Below are 10,574 nucleotides of genomic sequence, written 5' to 3'. Positions count from 1 at the left end.
TGTTAGAGAAATTAATAAAGATAATAGAGAAGAGAGAAGGAAAGAATAAGAAAAATAAGAGATTAAAGAGGTGAAGAAGATGGTGTATTTGTTTTTATTTTGGGATTTGTTTATGATAATTAGATAATAAAGGGGTTAATTTATAAAAATAAATAAATATTTTTACCAAAAAAAAAAAAAAAAATAAATATAAGGACAAAATTAACTCTTTTCCCTTTTGACTTTTGAATTTTTTAACACCGTTAGTCAATTTAGACTGTGTTTGCTAACGGAATGAACCTCAAGGTACCTGTTTGCAAACTTTTAAACCACATAGTCGATGTTCGAAAATGGTCCAAACTACAAGGTTTATTTTTGTACTTTTCTCTTAATTTTATTATTTTATTCCCTGCTAATACATCAAATTTGCCATAAAAAAAAAATTGATTGGTTTTCTAAACTTTCCAAGTTTCTTCTCAACTTCTTAAACTTCATTATTTCGTATCATCAATTCCATGAACTTGTCCACAAAAATAAATTAGCACCCTAAACGTTATAAGTGTCTCACAAACTTCCTAAACTTGCTTACAGGGCCGGCTATGGGCATAGGCCCGGGATGCGGCCACCCAGAGCCCAAGACTAAAAGGGGCCCAAATTTTTTAATTTTATTGAGTATATACTTTTTTTTTTTTTTTGTTATAAATTTAGTTATAATACCCATTAGGTCTAAAAACTGATTAAATAATATGATATTTTAGGTATAAAATGGGCCCAAATTTCTATTTTTAGATTTTTTAGTACAATTTTTATTTATTAAGGGCCCATTATCTCTTATTTCGCCTGGAACCCTTAAAATGTCAGGACCGGCCATGCTTGCTTATTCCGTAACAACTAAATATAAAAACATATTAAACCTAAATTCTAAAAATACATCTTTATCTATTCGAAAGGTAATTGTTCTCTTCTCCTACATTTCAACCTATTATAAGAATTAGACCATGTTTGATAACAACAAAAATCACATAAATTATTAGATTAAGCACTTATTTAGTTAAGTGTATTTGATAATGGTTTTTTATTAACCACTTAAATTATTCAATTAATCTACATATCACTTATTTTGATAAGTCAAAATATTTAACTTAAAATTTTAAGTTAAACATTATCAACTAATATTTTAATATTCAACACTTATTTTTAATATTTATCAAACACTTATATCATTTAATAACTTCAGCACTGATGATATTCAACACTTAAAACTCAGTACTTATTTTTTCAGCACTTAATTTTCAGTTTTATCAAACGACACCTTAGTATTGTAGGTTTGAGAGATCGAATGAATGAGAATTGAGTGTTCATATTATGGTTTTTTTATTTAGCTGTTATGGAATAAGCAAGTTTAGGGAATTGATGAGACACATATAAAGTTCAGGAAGCTAATCTACTTTTATGGATAAGTTTAGGGAGTTGGTGATACGAAATAGTTCAATGAGCTAGTGAGATACTCGCAAAATTTAGAGAATCAATCTACTTTTATGGACAAGTTCAAGGAGTTTGTTGGGGTTTAGTGTCCTATAGTCAATTGTTGCAGGATACAAACTTAATGTAAATGAATTGTTCTTTATATCATTTGTTTTAATGAGATATATGTTTTATAACTATATAAAGGCAATCCCTTTTAAGCACTAAATAAAGTCTAATAAAAGAAAATCCGTAAGTTTGTTTAAAGTGATTATAAAGTGTTCATACAAGCATGAAGTGAGACAAAACTTTATAATAAACTAATAAACTTAAAACCACCCCAAGTCAAGTGATATGTTTAGGATTGATATATCACTGTTGAGACTTGTATGTAGCAATGTCTTCTGTCCGACAGAAAGCTGATCTCATATATAGATATCTGGACAGTTACATAGATCCGATGAAACGTCGTTCATTAGGATTGGGGATCCGATTTGAGATAACAGGATGGGTAGATTCATCCTTGTCACTTGTTCATCTCATTGGTATTAATAGGTATAAGTAATCCTCAGACTCAAAGGAATGTTAATTGGTCATCCTGAATTACTGAATGTGAGACTTTGATCCTGTGGTCCCACGATCCTTAACAGAGATGACTCTGGGGTGTGAACTGCAAAGGTTGGGTGTCACAGGAGGTAATGTCAGGGTAGTTATATATTGGATTGAGCATTTATCACTCCCGATTAATGGGAGATATATCCAAGGATCGCTTGTGGAAGATTCGACTCTAAATCCTTGCAAGGTGATATCTTAAGAGTAGAAATACAGATTTCACTTAACCTATCTATTTGAGTTGACTCGGCCTGTACAAGTAAAACGAACGTCTCGCTATATGTGACTTGACATCACCCATAGTCATAAGATTCAGTTCAAGGATATAGTTGATAAAGGATCTAATTATACTGTAACTAATACGGAAGGGTTAACGACAGAATCAACCTGTCTTCTTAACGGACTCTGGGGGAATGATTACAGACTTGCCAATAACATACTCAGTACATCATTCCGTTATGCAAGGATTAAATATAATTCTTGAAGAAATTAATTTAATAGTTGCATACGACCAGAAGTAGTAAGAACCTAATGGATCACACATAAGACTTGGAACCAAAAGAGAGATGGATGTGATTAATAGATGGAAGACCAATTGAGCCCAGTAAGGCCCGTTTAAATGGAGGGGGCCGAAATTTATATATAGAAATAAGGAATTATTTTAATTCCATTAATCCTAATTTGATTAGGTTTGTGAATTAAATTAATTAAGAGATAATTAAGTTAGGAGTTTTAATTAGATTAATATACTCCTATTATTATCCAATTAGGTTATTTATTATTATTCTAAATGTATTTGATATATTATAAGATAATAATTAGGAATCCTATTCCGAATGAAATTCCTATTAAGTAACCTATTCCTATCTAACTAGGGTTTAGATACAAGCGACTATATATACCCCCTCCTTCTGAGAATTTCGACTAAGCCTCCTAACTCCCCTTTATGTGATTTTCGAAACCTACATTAAAAGAGAGAGAGTGAATTCGCATCCCCTAGTTCGTGGACAAGAATTCATACGGCTTCCGTCAATTGATTAATCTCATTCATCTCCTTTTCTCTTTGATCCTGTGTTGGTTAATTAGAGGCAATCTATTTTGGTTGCATCTCATAAGGGTTGATTTCATCTTAACCTCACCGTGTTATACTTTGTGGTTGGAATCTCGGAGAAGAATTGTGGGCGCTTCTTTAACAACGGTAGATTGTTCATCGAAAGGTATTCCTTCTTATCCCTCTTTATATGAAATAACGATTAACGGATCCTATGGTTAAAAGGAAATAGGCTAAAATTTTTATATTTCCGCTGCTATACCTTAGCCTTAATTTCCTTCAGAGTTGGTGATGTATTTGGCCTTATTTTATTCTAGATAATATAAGTATGTAAATGCTATAATGATAATTATTCTGAAAATAATCATGTATAGTAGTGTACATGGTGAGTGTCACGGGTCAAGTCTTAGCCAAACTAAAACTCTATATGGCGTCAAGACTTTCCCCAAATTTCGACAATCAACCCCTATCGCAAGGGTTTATCCATTTTTATCGTCATGTCAATATGTCTATCAGTATTCTATTACGGAGGGTCTCCATGTATATAAACCTCGCCCTATAAAGGGTACGAACTATGGGCTATCTCAGAGTTCCCTTCTCTGGAGACATCCACCTCCTTTGACGAATGACGAATGCCTGACTCTCTTAGTCCTTAGTGGACTAGGGTGGATCATTTAAGCCAGTACGGACAACTGGCCCAGGGGGTGCCGGAGATCCAACGTTAGGGTATGTTTGATCTTTATAGTGTTCTTTATACCAACTCGGCTTCCACCGTCAGTTGATATATTCCATTCATCAGTCTATATCGAAGCCTCCTCATAGCCTTGCCAATTCTTAGGGTTGAGTTCCTATGGCCAAACTTCATCCATTACATTCTCCTCCATTTAAAGGATCAACTTCTCTACTGATCAGGCTCGCCTCCTTCAGAGAGAGTTCTACTTTGTCATCAATCGCTATCGAGCTTCCGCATAAGTCATATGCACTCTTATTTTCGCTCGCACTTGAACTCTACTTGAGTTTCCACATTGTTCGCTTGTCTCTAAAAATTGTTTCAACTTCAACCATCACTTTGTTGCTCTCACAATCTAAAACTTGAATGTCTTCAAGCAAAGAACTTTTCTCACATTGCAATTGTGAACCCTTCCTCAACAATAGCAAAAGTATTTTTTTTTGAAGTTTTTGAATTTTTTTGAAAAGTTTGTTTCTATTATCGAGGATCTTCATCTGAGTCTTCTTTCTCTATTCAGAATCTTTCATCACATTCTTCTTCTATAGTCCATCATAATCTAGCCCACCTTTCAACATATCTACCATAAGGGGGTCTATACAGGTCCAATTCCCCCCAATCTCCCTTCCACTACTTGAGGAACCGTCGTCCCCAGCAATTGGCGTTAAAGGGTTTGGTACGTTGATGAAGAACCTTTGACGTCGACTTGCCACTGAAACCTTCACAAAATCTAACTGCCTCACATTTGCTCTAGTTTTTGCTTATTCACATTCTCAATGCTTTGCCACTATTCAAAGTTTGAGCTTTCCCCTCAAACAAACGGTCTCTTTTTAAATTCTCACCTTGCAAAATAAATAAAGGAGTACCATAGTATCCGCAATACAAAAATGTGAATGTTGGTACCCGAATACATTTAATGCAACTGTACTAACATTCACAATGGAAACTAAACATCAAAAAAATAATATCGTAACCATTATTCACAAGACAAAGGTAACAACACTTACATGACTGATTAAGTATTTAAATACATTGATTTACCCAAATTTTGTTATTGATGAAATTTTGTTAGGTAGAACTCGCTACACCAGATGATTGACCAACATCATGTTGTTGCCGCTTGCAATCCTTTCTTCTTACCCACACTATCGAATCCCTTCATTTTTTTCTGCCGCAACGGTTGAGGAGGAAACGCAAGGTAAGCTTGGACTTGTCCATCGAAGGTTCAAACTTCGCTTCATTTCCTGCTTCCCTTTGTCTCTGACTTCTACATCGAATATCTGCATTGGGTTGCTTCCCCTTATCCCTCAAGCGAGTTTGAAGTTGAATTTGAAACACAACATAAAATCCCGGTGTTTTTCCATCGATGTTTTTGAAATATGCTTCCTTCAATTTTGATTAAGCTCTTGTTTCACCGATCTTTGCCTTAAGGGTTTTGATAGGATCTCTTTCTTGTCACACATTTCAGCTCAATAGTAGGGTTTTGACATGTCCACAGTTTGCTAAAACCATTGATCACCGACTTGTTAACTGTCATTCCTATTTGCTCACTGCTCTCTTCTAACTAGACGACCTGCCACTATTTCGATTCATCTTGGTTTATGCTTGGACAACCTTTTTTTGTCCCGCTTGTTTGCTTCATCTTGAAACTTCTTGCTTTTCACAAGCTTCTCGACACTCAATTACCTACACAGAAAACATGTCCTTTTTGTACATAAGTTGTATTGGGCGTCCACTGCTTAGAGCTCATTACAACGATGATCAGGACCTATGAATAGTCGCAAGCATCCCCTCAATACATTCATAGTAATCACAATGAGAACTTCTCCGCCCCAAGAGATCATAATTGGTATCTTTGACCCTAGGTTATCCCAACCCAAAATATCTTCATTTTCATAATGGCCTCTATACATAATATTTCTTCAAGTTGGCCCTAGCCAATAAATTTTATGAGTGGCCACGGTCTTTTTTCCAACGCGTCGGTCACCCCCATAAACCGCACCCTAAGGTCATCGTATCTTCCGAATCTCCACTTGTTAGCTCACAGCCTCGAAGTTCTCGCAATCTGACTCGCGGCCTTCTTTGGTGAATAGAATTTTTCAGAGTTTTATCCTGCGACCTTCTTTGGTCAAATACATATTGCGCAATATTACATGATCAATGCCTTATATGGACAAAGAGTTACTCATTCAGATGTTTCCCATCTGATATCGCAATCACTTCTTATGTCTATCTTTTGTCTCGATAGACTAGGCAACAATGACTATCAATATCAAGTTCCTGCATAATAGTATGTTCTATATAATGGTTTGTTTCCACATAATTCACCAAGTTGGTCTTCCAGGATGAGGTTTTGGACTTGGGTCGGGGAACCCAGACACTGACACCAATCATTTTTAATGTTTAAACATGCAAACTTATATTATTTCATTTACTAAACTTGTTATTATTCTATTTGATATTATTTCATTCGCAAACAAAATAAAGGAACTTGTTTATGAACATGTTTAACGAGCTAGCAAAACTCGTGTACAAAATAAACTTCTATTTGAACCGAACTTGAACATAAATTTAAGTTCGAACTAAGCTTGAACTCGGCTAGAACTTGTTAACATTATGCCGAGATGAGCCTGAGCATCTCAATGTTTGGCCCGGCCCTAGTTATTCTATATTGTTGAGTGAATGGTTGTATATATATATGGATGATGGGTCTGATAGGTTGGTAATGGGTGCGGAAATTGAGAGATGATAGATGTCCGGAAGGAAAGCAACAGAAAAAACTGTTGAAATAGTACAGTCAGAACAGGTTTGACCAGTTTCACCGGGAAATGGAACCTAACCTCCATTCAATTATTTTACTTTTACATGGAAAACCAAACAAAACTTGGCTCCATCTCTATTCATTGGTGGTCTTCGAGGTCTTCTTCTTCTGCAATATCTACACGTAAGATTCGTCCTTTAGCTGCTCATAATTCATAACACGTGAACACAGTCATGCCATGAGTGCCTATTTTACTATATATTATTATGCCAAGGCACGTATTCTTAAACTAACTTTTCTGGACATACATTGCTTCATTTTTAACATTTTTCCATTCAATATCAAGTTTTTTAACATGATAATCCCTTCAAAATGTTCTTTTGTTTCAATTCTTAGAGTACTTAAACAATCATAATTCAAATCAAAGGCTTCGTTACTCAAGAGGTAATTTACTTGTTTACTGTGTTAGAGTTAGACATGTTGATTAATTGGGGTATGTTCGAGGAAGTTGTAATCATTTTATTATGTGGAAACACGGCAATTCATAAAATTATCATTTCCGTAGCACATGGTTAGATTAGGAAATGGCAAATCCTAGCAGTCTGCATTGAGATACATTCCTCCTTACACTTTTATATGTGTCCCTCACACTAGTTAGGGCATAGAAATTAACGCAATCCCCAAACTACCATATGTATCTTATAAATAGAATAAATCGACTGCACGGAAACTTAGGCATCGCAATGGGGTAGTCGGTCCCTTGCCCTTCTTTTGATATTTTTTTATGACACGAAAGATTATCATGAAAATCCTCTTCCATCAAATTGTTGTGGTAAATGTGGATCTTATATAATATTCATGGCTAGCTTGAACGATAGTATGATTTCCTTTAATTCCCACCTCATAGTCATAGATGATATACCTACACTTTTCTATTGAGAGCTCTCCCGAGGAGCTAAGAACCCTTATGGATGCTAGTGGAGTTCTAATTACCCTTGATTTTGATAAATGGATGGATGAATGTCTGAGTGTGTTATATCTGGAGAGCGGAAAGTTTATGGATGGAATCACCAAACAACTCATCTACAATATGAGACATTTCAGTAGACAGTGAGCGTGATCCACGGGAACACACGCCACAGAGATGACACATGTCAAAGCACATCTCATAGAGGCCTATGAGGTTATCAAACGCTCAGGCAACCAAGACTGAAACGTCTGTTGAAACGGAAATCACGATGTTCGTAGCTATCCTTCTAGAAGGAGATCTACCATTATTATATATGTTTCATTTTTTTTTATCGTTGTTGGAGTCTGTGTAGGTACAGCAATATGTAATTTTCTTTGCAACAATCCAATCCAATATCATGTAGATATCTTCAGTTTTAGTCCAATCCAACACTTGGACCTCAGAACTTTAAAATGTGTGTACATATATTAGAAATTCATCTTACTAATTAGCCTCAAACAATCTCTCCTCATTGCCAATGTGAGATTAAATTCATTCATGCCTCCATCGTCGTCCCTTATAGTCGCGCATTGTCCATGCTTTTATCTGAGTGTCATTCACTACAGACCAGATCGTTATAGGTCCACCAACTTCCCCTAGTTCGTCCGTGAACCACATATCATACGTAAAAGACTGACTCTAATACCAATTGTAACACTGTGATCTAATACTATATAGATGTTATCCGCTTTGACTTAAATCCAACGCCTTGAACCTCACAGCTTTAAAACGTATCTACATGTAATAAAAAGTTACCATTTTAATCAAGCATTATTGACTCTCTTTTTATTTCAGATATGGAATTCAAATCGCTCATTGCTCAGTCTTCTACTCCAACACCACTCGCTTCAAATTCCGGTATTACAATCTCTCTATTAGGATCTCCATGGATTTCACTAACCCTTAAATTCACAACAACCTAATTTTACTTTTGATTACAACTTTTGTATTGTCCTATATTAAAATATTTGTATAAATTGGATGGTTGGTTGTGCATAGGTTAAGGAATTTTGTGCATTTAATGGTCTTTGGATTCTTGTTTGATGTTAAAAGGGGTAAAAATAAAAAAGTAAAAAAACAATCTTTATTACCTTGTTACTCTTCTTTGTAATGTGTTGTTGCTATTTACAAAGTTATTGAAACTATGTTTCTGACACACTCATGCCACTAGAAAACACCTACGCCTTTAACACCTATATTGAACTTCGCATTATCTGTCTGATTCTCCACTAAAAAACATGCATGGGATAAGGTTTTTTTTTTTTTTTTAAACCATGGTTCTAACTTTAGTAAGTTTAGATAAAGTTTTGATATTAATAAGGATAAAATCCACTCAAGGATTTAGGATTCACTAAAATAATATTTGTGGTGGTTTCTTGTAGGGGTGCACATAGTTGGTTAACCAGTCCATTAATAAAAACCATTAACCAGTCCATTTAATTCGGTTAATCATATTTCGGTTAATATAAATTTCGGTCGGTTAACCATTAGTGACTTTTCGTAGCAAAAATCACTTTACATCTATAATTGTTCACTTTAAAATAATATATAATTATTTAAATATTAAATAAATATATGTAACTTCAAACTTAATTAACAAAATTGCCAAAATAAATAAGTTTTATGTTATTTTGATATTTTTTACTTCAAAATAAAATATAAATATGTCTATTTATAGATTGATAATTAAATTTCTACATATATTTATACTAGTTTTATATGTATTAATACACAATCGGTTTATTTTTCGATTTCGGTTAACCATCGGTTTTTAAATAAAAAACCGTAAACTAGTCCATCGGTTACGGTTAACCTATTTTTCGGTTTGGTTTCGGTTTCGGAAACCAGTTTTTCGGTTTTCCAGTTAGTTTTGTGCAGCCCTAGTTTCTTGTAATATTCGAGTGTTAAATTGATATTTTTTAATTTTTAACGTTTTTCAATAATTAGGGGATGCTAAATTTCCTATCTTCTGGATCTGTCCCTCAATAATTATCAAATTTGATTTTAATATTAAAAAAACTATATAGATTTATCCTTAACTTATAAAATGGTACAAATTTACTTCTAACATTTTAAGAAGATTGTATTGCCGAAAATTTGAAAATATTGGTTTGAGTGTTATTTAACTGTCACATTAGATCTTTCAAACATAAATTACATCTAAAATATTTATTTTGCTACTAACACAGTGATGAAAAATTATATATGTTAAAATGCTAAGAACGTCTCTAGAGACTCTTAGTTCACTCTTTAAAAATAATATAAACAATTGACTCTTACTGATTTGAGGTGTGAATAATAGATATCATCTCAAACAACACTCCTTCGGACTCATCAATTATAAATTATTAATAAAAATTATCTAACGAGCGAATTAGGAGTGAAGAGATGATCATCAATAATAGAGTGGATGAGGAGACTCTTGGTGATATGGGAACTAGAAGTGAAGAGATACTCTTCAAATTTTAATTTGAGAGTCCAACTAAGATTTCGAGATGATGCTTTAACAACTAAGTCTGTCACACATAAATTAATCATAAAATTGTTTTATTAAAGTGTCTATAATATTTACTCTTTACTTATATAGTTACAAATAATAAAATTTACGAAACTGTTTCAGTTTATCATCAAATTTGTTTGAAACGTCTAATATGATAGTCAAATAATTGTCAAAACAGTCCGTTCAAATTTTCTATTAGAAGGGTAAATTCATACCATTTCCTACGTTAAGATAAGTCTACACATCATCAAAACGGTATTGGTCAAATTTGGTCATTGCTCCTACTAACAATAGAGTGTTTTCTACTTCACCATTTATACATTATCAATGTTATTACTTATTGGTAACAGATTAAAAATATATAGACATATGCAGTATAATATAAGTTTTATTTTCATGATGTTGAGGTAAAATTACTTTTAACCCATAGTGATTGGGATATTTTTGTGATTCACCCCAAAAAAAACATAA

This window comes from Euphorbia lathyris, chromosome 1 (assembly GCF_963576675.1).
Source record: "Euphorbia lathyris chromosome 1, ddEupLath1.1, whole genome shotgun sequence".
In the NCBI taxonomy this organism is placed as follows: Eukaryota; Viridiplantae; Streptophyta; class Magnoliopsida; order Malpighiales; family Euphorbiaceae; genus Euphorbia; species Euphorbia lathyris.
The sequence above is the reverse complement of the archived record's forward strand: the minus strand, read 5'-3'. Positions refer to the sequence as shown.